This window comes from Engystomops pustulosus, chromosome 4 (genome assembly GCF_040894005.1).
Source record: "Engystomops pustulosus chromosome 4, aEngPut4.maternal, whole genome shotgun sequence".
Taxonomy (NCBI): domain Eukaryota; kingdom Metazoa; phylum Chordata; class Amphibia; order Anura; family Leptodactylidae; genus Engystomops; species Engystomops pustulosus.
The window spans coordinates 127,443,957-127,456,835 of record NC_092414.1 but is presented as its reverse complement, the minus strand read 5'-3'; the positions used below and the strand labels follow the sequence as shown (position 1 = coordinate 127,456,835).

Here is a 12,879-nt window from a genome sequence, read left to right as displayed (position 1 = left end):
ATCAATCGGACACAGGAATTTGGGTACATCCTAACTGAAGGGTGTTGCTCCCACTATGCTTGTAGGCGGTGTAATATATCTCTTCACAGGGATTAGCATAATATTGAATATCTCTTAGAATGCTTATAACTATTTATGAGAACCATTTTTTGTTAATACATCTAATATTGTTTTCAATAAGGTTTAAACACTCACTGTCTTATTTTTTTGCCATATGACATAGCCTAAAAAATGTCAATTTGTGTTATTAGTGTGGTTAGGTTGTGATTAAGAAGCTCTAGCATTGATACGTGTCAACCTTGTTATCCCCTCGTGTTGGTACAAGCTATTTTTATTGGAATAAAGGATAATTATATAATATATTTCCGTGGAGCGTTCTCTTGAGTGCAGATCCTCTACATATTGCATCAAGATACCAGAGCAGCTGTGGTCGGATCTCCCTGATATTCAGGAATTCACTTTAGTCTGACTTTGGACTGAAAAGAACATGCAAATTGTTTGCACAAGTATTTATAAAGTATCTGCGCTAGTTTTGTGTCTGACAAGACATAAAAAAGGTGCACCTAAAGGGGCATGTTAGAGCTTAGTCAGAGTTTGAGCCACATTTATTACTGACATGCACCACAATTCTGTCTCATTCTGCAGAATGAACAAAGTGCACCAAAAACATAAATGGAGCACACTTACCGAGCAGTGCAGGAGGTGCCAGATCAATGATGATCGCGTGCCAGTTTTGATTAATTTTGGCATACTCTGCATACTTCACAGGCAAACTGAATAAGGTTTGATAAATGTGGACCAGCATGACTACAATTGGGAGTCTGTTCCTTATGTAAAAGATATACTTGTTTGGCTGTATCATGTCATTAGGCTTTCTGCAAAAATCATCCATAATAAACCTTGGAGCGTGACATTTGGAAACATACATTGATACTGTTTCAGGATTTCATTTATTTGAAAATTTAGATTTCCTTTTTGATAAATATGTTATTGCTAGATAAAAGTCTTTCTGAAATACGGTCACTCACTTACTTTAAGGCAATATAATTTGGATACCAATGGATGTTCTCTTTAAAATAGAAAAAAAACAATGACATCTTTATTGCCAATTCAGTGTTTTTATTGCAATTAATTAAAAGTATGTTCTATAACATAGTTAGGACTTATTGGAGTTTTGAAAGATTTTGAAGTCATTTCAACTCAATGAAATTTCCTTTTTTCTCTTCTTAAGTAGCAGCTGCACATTTAATTTGGCTTCCTACGGAAAAAAGGTTATTTTAATGGAACCAATGAAAGAGAGATAAACTGTGCCAAACAAAACATATTCTCGAAATAGCCAAGAACTGGAGCACACCAACAGGCTTTCCTTTGTCAAAAGTTATTTGACAATCAAGCAAATTGTATACAATGTAATAATGTTCTTTTCAGCTGAAATATCTTGGCAGTAATTCACCTTTCTCACTTTTGTCAGCTTAGCTATATATGTTCATGCTATCTTTAGTAACATAAAAGACTTAATATTAATAAACTTTTAGCAAAGATTTGTCTTAAAATACTGTATATATGTGGGAGTACAGGAAAAAAGAAAAAAGTACAAGAATATCCATAGAATATCTAGCATTGATCACGTGTGTTACCGGTAACTCTTTGCTGCAATATGTAGCAAAGACTTACCGGCTATGGACAGGGCTAAACTCGTGAGCCCTCTCCATGATCCGGGACCCGACGAGTGCTGTATTATTTCGGCACGCGCCGGGAAGGGGTTAAGACTGGATATCTTTGATTCTGTTAAGCATCCAAGTATCATATTGAAAGGTAAACTCTCCTGTTTTATATAACACCATTTGGTTCTATATGCAAGGGTTCAGGAGATAAGTGTGCCCCCCTCCAGCCTGTCAGCTGAAGGCAGAATGTAGAAGAAGCCTTTCACTTTCACTTTTCATCATTGCAGAAGTACATGCACCCTCTCCATCTGTAGCTGGACCTGGGAAAGGGTGATGGAATAATGCTGTACATGTTTATAACATAATATGGTAAAAGTTACTACTTATTAAAAAAAACTTTAATTGGAAAAATGACAAAAAAGCTTATTTTTTCCCATTTGTAGTCAATTATTGGCAAATTTTATAAAGAAAAATGTAAGTAATGAAACTACCCTATTGAGTTACAATCTTACATGTCATGAAAAAAAAACAAAGTGAAATTTGTTATGATATTTAAAGCTTTTCCAGAGATATCAGCATTTAAAGAAATGAATAGCAGTACATACAAAATTGACCTAGACATTCAGACTCCAATGATTGTTGGACACAAAGGGGTTAAGTATATAATAAGGGAGAGTGAAACATCATTCATGACAAGAGATGTTTAGTCACAACAATTTTTGGAAAGGACACTGCTAAATTCCTGGAGTGTGCAGAGAGAATTGTACAACTAGTTTACAATAAAAACACAAAAGAAACACACAATACAATGAATACACAACTAATAAAAACATAGGAGGGGTTTGAAGACCAGCTGTCACCTTCTACGCTGTAGTATGATGCACAGATGTAAAATATTTGGCACACAGCGGTATATTTAAGTTATTATTTTTGGACCACTGAGATAACAAATAAGGCAGAATTTCTGTATTATCATTGTGTACATCAGAATCAGGTCAGTAAGTCATATTAAATTCCCCCCCAATGAGTTGTCAGGAACAATTTCATCATGCTAGAACCTCTGGTGTCTCAAGATGACTCAAATTATTATGAGTCAATTATTAAATGAGATAATGCTTGCTGAATTGTATATAATTGAGAGGTAGTTACAAATGACTGGTTTATGAGCACATATCTGTATATCTGGTTTCTGAATTTCTATCTTCATTCCCTGGCTCTATTCTATAATACATTAACCTGTTGTGATTTAATACTTTTCTTGGTTCCAGACCACAGTCAATCCTGCGTCCACATGCTTCTCCTGTTACGATAATGCTGTGTAACGAATCACATTGGGGCTCATTTACTAAGGGTCCGAATCCCTTTTTTTCCACCGTGTTTCCCGAATATTTCCGATTTGCGCCGAATTGTCCAGGGATTTTGGCGCATCGGTGCCGGCTTTCACGCAACAGAAATCTGAAAACCCGACAGATTCAGAAAAAATACGGAATTTAAAAAACAAATTGTGCCGCAAAATCAATCACTCACATGCACCGGGAATAGGATGGTGAACTCCAGCAGACCTCGGCGGACTTCAGCGCAGCAGCGACACCTGGTGGACATCGGCTGCACGACCTTAGTGTATCGCCGGAAGACCTGAATCCTCGTCTGAGAACGTGCCGCTGGATCGTGACAGGACCGGGTAAGTAAATGACCCCCATTGTCTTAGTTCCATAGCCATGTTTTATACTCCATGGCTCGTCTTGGTCCATCCTGCAAGGACAGCCGTACCTGGTTGCAGACTGGTGACTGTTCTGGGAACTAAAACTGGGAAGTTACAGAAAAATCCATAGCTCCTTGAAAGGCTTGAACGTTAAAACCAAAGGATCTCTTCGGTTCCGATGTCTAAAAAGTACAAAATTGCTAGCAAACACAAAGAGAGAGCAGTGGTAAGATGATACATACATTTTTATAATTAAAAAAAAACCTGCTATAAATACATTGACAAATGTATAGCTCTTCCCAGCTATAATCAATGTTGAAGCTATTGGGGTCACAGGTGTATCAGATATACTCAAGCTTCGAAGCTAGGAGGGTCAATGGGTGCCCTCATCTCTGTGAGTGAGACAAAACTGCATTTTTCATTAACGTGAGTTTTTTTCTGGTAAACTTAGGGAATAAAGGATTGGAGTTTATTTCTTGTACCATAGTCCGTTAGCCTGTAGCAATGCCCCTGCCTGTGATTGACAATACTGGCTGCCTGGAGCCACCACACAGAGAAGATAGGAATACAATGACTGCAATGGAGGCCAAAAAAAACCTCTCTGAACTTACCTCTCCCCAGCAGCAGCACAATAACACGGTGCAGTACATAGTATACCAACATGCAGGCTAAGACAATGAAAGTGATACACAAAGTGCACTAAAAAAGCAATAAATAAGTAATAAAGCCTTACTGGCAAATTAGTGATGGGGGTATGTCAAATCTCATCTATGTTTGACTGCTATACACTGTAAATTACATAGAACATCACAAGAGATCGGACAGGAACATCTAGATTTTAGTAATGGAAGATTATATTTTGTTTGTTTTTCTGTTTAGATACTTTTTTTTTTTACAATTTATCATAAATTCTATTAACAATTCTATGCAAAATAACATTTGTATTTTTCTCAGTAAAGATTTTTTAAGCTTTCCCCATCGCTCTATACTTTACCTCTCACAATGAAATTTCTTTTGTCATGCCTTTCTTACATGAGATTTCTTGCTAACCTCTATAACTTTTTCATCTATTTCTCTTTTGTGATTTTAGAAAAATATATAAAGAAAACATAGTAATATAGTAGGAAGCGTCCTTCATAAGTCAATTGACGAATTTAATAATCTTTTTAGAAATAAACTGTGAAGCTATGAGAAAAATGTGTGGGTTAAAGGCCTTCCAATTAAGAAGGTTTCTCTGTGGATTTATAGACTGGTGGTTCATTCTTCCTGTACGTGTTTCCACGGCAACTGTCAGGTAGATTTTCTGCTACTTGCTAGGAAGTTAGAAATGTGGAGAGTGGTTTTGCTTTTTCAATTCACTGAAGCTTAAATGAAATTCTTTGCAAGAATCTGGCATTTAAGTTGGGTCATTTATTCATATCTGGGAGAAAATCAATTATAGTAATCAAATGTGCAATATTTTTTATTGGTATTTACCTTCAAAATGTGTTCTGAACTCTTTTGGTTTATCTTGAATATTATTATTTATCTTTCTAAAAGCAGCATTTACATATCTAAGGAAGGCCATCATTATATAACAACTATTTCGGCCATACATGTTAATGGCTTATGTAGTTATTTGTACCAAATTTAGTATTGACAAACAGGATTTCTATAAATATATGCACATTTTCCACTACCTTCCTAGTGTAAAATCTAATTGTAAAAATACTAGATCCACCTTTAAGATTTCCTGAGAAATTAACAAAAGGTGTTTCTTTAGTATATAAAAATACCATTGCCAGCAAAGCACAAGAGGTACTCCCATGTTTACAGCATTGGAAAAGGATCTTTCCATTGTTATAGATGGCTGAGATTATGTATTCCAACTCACCACATCCCTGTCCAAATGTGCATCTAGAAGCCAGAAGGAAGATAATGGGGCAGATTTATCAAGCTGTCTGAAAGTCAGAATATTTCTAGTTGTTCATGGCAACCAATCACATCTCAGCTTTCATTTTACCAGTGCTCATGAATATTTTAAAGGGGAGCTGTGATTGGTTGCCATGGACAACTAGAAATATTCTGACTTTCAGACAGCTTGATAAATCTGCCCTAATGTAGTCACAGTGCAGTTTCTGGGTAATTGTTTGTTGTACAGGGCAAATCTCAGTATACAAGTAGCTAGCACACTGCCCCCCCCCCATTATATAAATATCCAGAATACTGTACCCCCCAAGTATATAGGTAGCTAGCACACTGCCCCCCTGTTATACAGATATCCAGCACACTGCACCACTGTATATAGGTATCCAGCACACTGCACCCTCATTATATAGTTATCCAGTACACTGTCACCCAAGTATATAGGTATCCAGCACATTATGCCCTCAAGTATATAGGTAGCCAGCACACTGCAACGCCCAGTATAGATGTAGCCAGCACACTCCACCTCCCCAGTATATAGGTAGCCAGCACACTGAAATCCCTCAGTATATAGGGACCCAGTACACTGCAGCTCCCTTCAGTATATAGGTATCCAGCACATCGCATCACCCCCAGTATATAATATGGACATCCAGCATACTGCCCCCCAGTTTATAGGTATCCAGCACACTGCCCAAGTATGTAGGTATTCAGCACCATGTCCCACCAATATATCGGTATCCACCACACTGCCATACAGTGCATATGTATCCAGCACACTACCCCTTCAGTGTAGATTTATCCACCTCCAGCACACTGCATACCCCAGGTATATAGGTATTCAGTACACTACCCCACCGGTATATAGGTATCCAGCACACTGCCCCCTAGTAAATAGGTAGTCAGCAGACTGCACCCCATAGTATATAGATATCCAGAATACTGTACCCCCAAGTATATAGGTAGGTAGCACACTGCCCCCTGGTATACAGATATCCAACACACTGCACCCCTGTATATGGGTATCCAGCACACTGCACATCCAGTATACAGTTATCCAGTACACTGTCACCCGAGTATATAGGTATCCACTACATTACGGCCCCAAGTATATAGGTACACTGCAACCCCCAGTATAGAGGTAGCCAGCACACTCCACCTCCCCAATATATAGGTAGCCAGCACACTGCAACCCCCCAATATATAGGGACCAAGTACACTGCAGCTCGCTTCAGTATATAGGTATCCAGCACACTACAGCTCCCTTCAGTAGATAGGTATCCAGCACATCACATCACCCCCAGTATATAGGAGGCATTGCCCTCCAAAATATGGGCATCCAGCATGCTGTTTCCCAAGTTTATAGGTATATAGCACACTGCCCAAGAATATAGGTATTCAGCACACTGTCCTCCCAGTATATCAGTATCCAGCACACTGCCCCTTCAGTGCAGAGGTACCCACCCCCCAGTATGTAGGTATCTAGCACACTGCACACCCCAGGTGTATAGGTATTCAGTACACTACCCCACTTGGTATATAGGTATCCAGCACACTGCCCCCTAGTATATAGGTAGTCAGCACACTGCACCCCAACAGTATATAAGTAACCAATACAATGGATTTCAAAACACCAACTCACCCCTTGTAACCTGTGGCTTTAATCATCCTGAGTACAGATCCCATTGCTGAAAGGTGTAGTTCAAATGAAAAAAAAAGCTTTCTGGTCGAATAGGCATAATCTTTATTGGCACTTAGTGTAGCATTCAAAGCAATTTGCAGAAAACCTGATACAAGTCAACGCGTTTCAAGCATTATAGATGCTCCTATTCATGAATCTAGTAATGAATAAGAGCATGTACAGTGCTTGAATGCTTCACTGATACTAATGCTTTAAATAATACACTATCTGCCAATAAAGATAGTTACTCGACCGAAGAGCTCAATCTAAATTCTTTTTTCCATTTAGCCAAGTCGCACACTGCAGCCCCCCTCCCCTGTAGCCAGCACACATCGCCCCGGTATATAGGTATCCAGGACAGACTGCATACCCCCCCCAGCATATAGGTTGCTGGCTTTCTGCAACCCCCATAGTATATAGGAAGCCAGCCCACTGTATCCCCACCCCCATACAATGTTGTCCCAAACACTGCCTCTAGGACATAAAAAAATAAATTAGTAGTAACTAGTAAACGAGTATTCGCCTTCCAGTGCTCCTCACAGTTCCTCTTATCCTCTCTTCTTCCGCACTAACGTGGACAGAGCCGAGTCCATGAACAGAACAATTATTGAGGATTTAATTGCAGATATCTATCACCTTTTCCCCAGCTCTAGATTTATTGGGAATAGACCGTAGTGATTTCAAACCCGCAGATAGGACAATTTTCTTTTAGGTTACCACTTCTGCCATTACCACAATTGCCAGATCATGGAAATCCTTGAAAACATTGTCTGGTGCTGAGCTTTGCAATAACTGTATATTAAAAAGATCTATGTCCTTTGGTGAAGAGCCTACTTCCAAGCTTTACAAAAGGTGGAAGAAATGAATAATTAATTGCATTCTGAGCCTAAGACCACTGACGCCCCCAGTACTCTTTCTATAGTAGCTGACACAGCACTATTTCTAATTCTGCTGATAAATTAAACATTGATGACTTTCATTTTATAATTAAGAGGGACAACTTTTAGAATGGCCATTTTGGATTCTTTTGGGTGTTGCTTTACTGTGGAAATTGGAAATAATGCACTTGAGGTTGTGCAATAAAAAGTAAGTTGATCAATTTACTGCCCTCCAAAAACGCATCTTATTTCAATATTAATTTTGTGTAGCTGATCAAAATAATTAGAAATAGACAGATGGATATGGTGTCTAGAAGACAGGTGATCCCAACAAGGTGTTAGGCTTAAGTGAAAAATAAAGATTTTGCGTGAAGGTAAAAAACTTGCATTTTAGAAAGAAAACTTTTTCATCATCTTATATAGCAGCTGGATAAAAGGTGTAACTTTAGCTCCTTTTAGCTGCTAGTTGAATTTATTTCCTTCCTGCAGGCTAACAGCATGGTACTTGGTGGGGATAAGTGCCACAGAGAAAGTAAAAGCAACATTTCCACACAGCTGCCAAAAAATATGAGTGATGTACATTGAAGGTGTAAGAAGGAAATATCTTCTTATAAAGCAATACATTTGTATTACATGACATTGACTTTAAAAAACGGTTTAAAAGAATTTAAAATTGTAAGGCATTAGCGAAAACTAAGGAATTCCAGGAAAACTATTTTGGTTGAGTGTTTTATTGCTTTATTGATGTTAACTTTTGAGTTTTAATAGATTAGTTTGACAAAAAATTGTGTTTAAGGAAAATATAGCAGAGGATTTTTGATACAAATTTCCTTTTTCACTCATTTGTATTATAAAAATAGGTAAACATTAGACGTCATTCTTTTGTGGGGTTTTTCTTAACACAGAGCAAACTGATATTTTCTACTGTAGCGAGGCTTTTCTTTAGAAACATAATTTACTGTATGTGATGGTGGTAAAGGTATCTTTCTAGACAGGAAGGTACCTGAACACCTTATCTTCCTTTATACTCACTTTTTCTTTGTTTCTGACTCTGTCTCTGTTGTACTCAGCTTGTGCTCTGTAATTCATGTATGTATTCCAAATTATGACCCAAGCTTGACCTGACCATGATCTGTAGTTTTCTGTACTGACCTTAGGCTTCTACCCTGACTGAGCTATTCTTGTCGTAACTTTGTTCTGTCTGTTAACATTCTCTTTCTGACACCCTAGTATTTTGCATCAGTGTCTCTTTACCTACCTAGTTCAGTTACCACCAGTGGAACTGCTTAGAGCTAATTGCCTGGTCATCCTGTCTTTGAAAACACTTCATACAGTGGTTGTTGAGTAGAAAACTGATGGGGTCAACTAAATGCCCTTAAGATTAGCTAATATCCATCTTATTTCTGCCATATCTGATGGTAGTGGTAGTTGAGGAGAATTGAACATGGCATTCCACATTGTTCCAATACTCACTCACCCTCCTAAGGCAGTGCTGGCGGAGCCTCTCAATGTTGGATGGAAACTCTGGCAGTAGAGCAGATTTTGCTATCTTCTGGAGCTAATAACCTTTTCATATTTTGGTGTAGGAGCTGTGGGTGGTATCATTTTTTGCAACTTCTGATGAAGTTTTCATTGCTAGCATTTGCATCACTTTTTATTAAATTTTTTATATTTTTCAAAATGGCAAAAAAGTGCCATTTTTAAATTTGGGCGCTATTTTCTGTTATGGCAGTATATGGGGATTTTCATCCTCATACATTACAATGTGCAATTAGCACATAGTAATGAATGGGTTAAATCCAGACAGCCTTGGGTCTTCAGAAGACCCAAGGCTGTCATGGCAGCTGATCGCCGCCCCCCTAATGAGGTCACGGGGAGCGACGATCTCCAACAAGATGGCGTTGCCATCTTTTTGAAGCTGCCGGTGCTTTTGCCAGCGGCGATATGCGGGTTTACACCCGTGATCGGTGCTAGCACCAATCAAGTGTTACATGTAAGTTTTTACTGCGATGTGCAGCAAAGCCATACCGGCTATGGAGAGAGCTCAGCCCGTGAACCCTCTCCATGCACCCACAGCCGACCTGTGATGTGCTATTATGTCACGGATCGTGAATTGGTTAAGGATGCTACGCTTACCTTGTAATGTGGAACCAGCAGGGTGGCCACTCAGTAATCAAAAACTTGTGTGTGGTTGCAAAAGTACTGGAGGATATAGTGGCACATGTGGGCCATATTACCTAGAGGTAAGTAAAAGCTGTCATTGGTGGAAGGTATCTCTTTCTCCTCCAACTCTGCATTCACGCTCCATTGAGCTGCTCCTTTCCCTCCTTTTCCTCATCATCTTTGTCTTCCTCCTCCAAAAGTGTCACCTGGCTGGACAGTGCCATACCTGACCACTGGTCCAGAAACCTACCCTGCAAGCAATGTTTGTGCTGGGCTGATCCTCCTCTGCTTCTTCCTGTGGTAACAGTATATCCCCTTTTATAGCCAGTAGAGAAGGGGAAATATAGAGATGGTAGAGGTGACAATGGCCTCATTAGTGGTGACCATATTGGTGGCATATTGGAAGCAGTGCAGCACTGAACAAATGTAACTCATGGCAGCCCAGTAGTTGGTATTGAAGTGCTGTTGTTCACTAAATAGACTCACCAAGGTGCTGAAATTCAATAATTGCCGACTGCTGTTCACACACCATTTCCAGCATATGCAAAGAAAAATTCTACCTAGTTAGTAAATCATATATGATGGGGTGGCTGGGAAGGCCAAAGTTCCTCAGCAGTGCAGATAAGTGAGTATAAGCAGGATGTGAATGCTGAAAATGTGAACACACACTTCAAGCAAAAGCCCCAGCATGTCAGTGTAGTTGGCCAGGAACCTTTGCACCACCAAATTCAGCCCATGCACAAGGTAAGGGGAGTGTGGTAAACTGTCTTGGCCCGAAGCTGCAACAATGTTGCACACCACCTTGCTGAACTTGAGAAAGCAACCACTCATCTCTCTTCTTCTGGCTCCCAGTCCACGGTTCTTCAGTGGCATGTGCAGGGTCGGACTGGGGTACCTGGGGCCCACCAGTGAAATTAATTTTGGGGGCCCACCTACTACTACCTAGAAATATTCTAGGATAAGGGAATTTCTAAGCACTATCGGGGGCAATGAAATAAAGGATAAGCTAATCCCTATCTCCCTCCCTCTATAGTGCTAGTGCTCGGCTCTTGGTTTGTGTACAGGGGCTGCAGTGGTGACATTACCTCAGGGCATTAATGTTAGGAATAGTATAAGAGTTACCCCTGGTGTCCCGGGCAGTGGTTGGGGATGTAAGTGATCGCACTGCACCAACCTTCCAATAAGGAAATGCTACCCTACTTTGGCATCCCCGCACCACATAGACAAGTCACACCTGGCTGTCTATAGATATAACCGTACATACTCTGAGACCTGTCTCACACTAGAAGGTTATTCAGTGACTACAATACTGATCTGACACAGGGAGAGGTAGGATCTTGAACCTCACAGGTGACTTGCATTCACCTTCACATCCAGAATCGTCCTAAAATCTGGTTGCAGAATTTTCTGGCAGATCTGTTCAGCTCTGGGAAGCAGATCCCCCGCACTGCGCCCCTAAAAATACCACAGTTACTTACAGTGTAATGTCACCTGGATAAAACAATGTCCCACACTGTACTTCTAAAGAATCTACATAAGAAACCCCCACAGTTACTTACAGTGTAATGTCACCTGGATAAAACAATGTCCCACACTGTACTTCTAAAGAATCTACATAAGAAACCCCTCTGTGCCCCCAGCATATCAAATATTACATTGTTACCCCCAAATATATTACTATACTACAGTCTGTGAATAAATAATACTGTGCCATTAAAAAGTAAGGTTCCCCCCATTAATTAGATAATGGGGGTCATTTACTAAGGGTCCAAATCGCGCATTTTCGTCGGTTTCCCCGAATTTTACCGTTTTGCGCCATATTCCCCTGGGATTTTGGCGCACGCGATTGGATTGTGTCACATCGGTGCCGGGTTGCAGGCGCCGAAAATCCGGGGGCGTGGCCGTCGGAAAAATTGTGCTATTTTAAAATAAAAAGTGTCGCTTGACACTAACTTACATGCACCAAGGATAGACTCGTGAACTCCAGCGGACCTCGGCTCAGCAGCGACACCTGGTGGACATCGGGCGCAAGACCTTAGTGAATCGCCACAAGACCCGAATCCTTGTTGTTGAACGCGCCGCTGGATCGCGACAGGACCGGGTAAGTAAATGACCCCCAATATTTGGTTCCTCTGTGAATTATTTTAATGAATTAATTTACCTATTTAATGTCTCTTCTAATTATTTATTATTATTTTTATACATTTCCCCTACTAATAAATGTGTTATATAACAATCTACTTATTATTATATACAAAATGTACTAATACGTTTTTATACCATGTACTAATTATTATTATACATATAATCCCCTCCAAATTATTAATGAGCATATAGTATCCCTTCAATTATACATTTTTACAACTTGCCTCCTATTTATTTATTTACACCTAGTATCTGCACATTATTTAATTGTATTATAATATAAAGTGAATGACTTGCTGCACAGGGCGCTGGTTCCTGGGAAACTCCCTGATGACACGTTCCCTCTACATATTGTGGGGATTTGGCCCAGTAGAGAACGTGGTAACGGGGTGCTGTGATGCAGTTCAAGACAGTGACACCAAGGTACAGTCCAAAACAAGTCTCGCCTGCGTTTATTGCAGCAAAAGTAAAATAAAACAGCCTTCACATTCAGGCATCCAAACAAAATAATATCCTACCCGTCAGGGTGCTAACTAAACATTGGTTCTCTGACTCACCGCTAACAAAACACTTTTGTTGCTCCAGGCCCAGAGAACAAGGCTGCGTGCTCCCCAGCCTCCTTCCAGAGAGAGACCACACACTCAACTCTGCTGAGTGACTTTATCCAGGCTCATTAGTCTGCACCCATCACCTGTGTCCAAGGTGCTGGACAAACCCACCTCAGCACTAAGGCCTTGCATA

General features: G+C 40.0%; 1 long non-coding RNA gene across 1 annotated transcript in view; it reads left to right on the top strand.

The window, feature by feature from the left end:
- Window positions 1-12,879, top strand: part of LOC140125640 (uncharacterized) — a 137,911-nt gene that overhangs the window by 95,620 nt on the left and 29,412 nt on the right. The gene's annotated exons all lie outside the window — the stretch shown is intronic.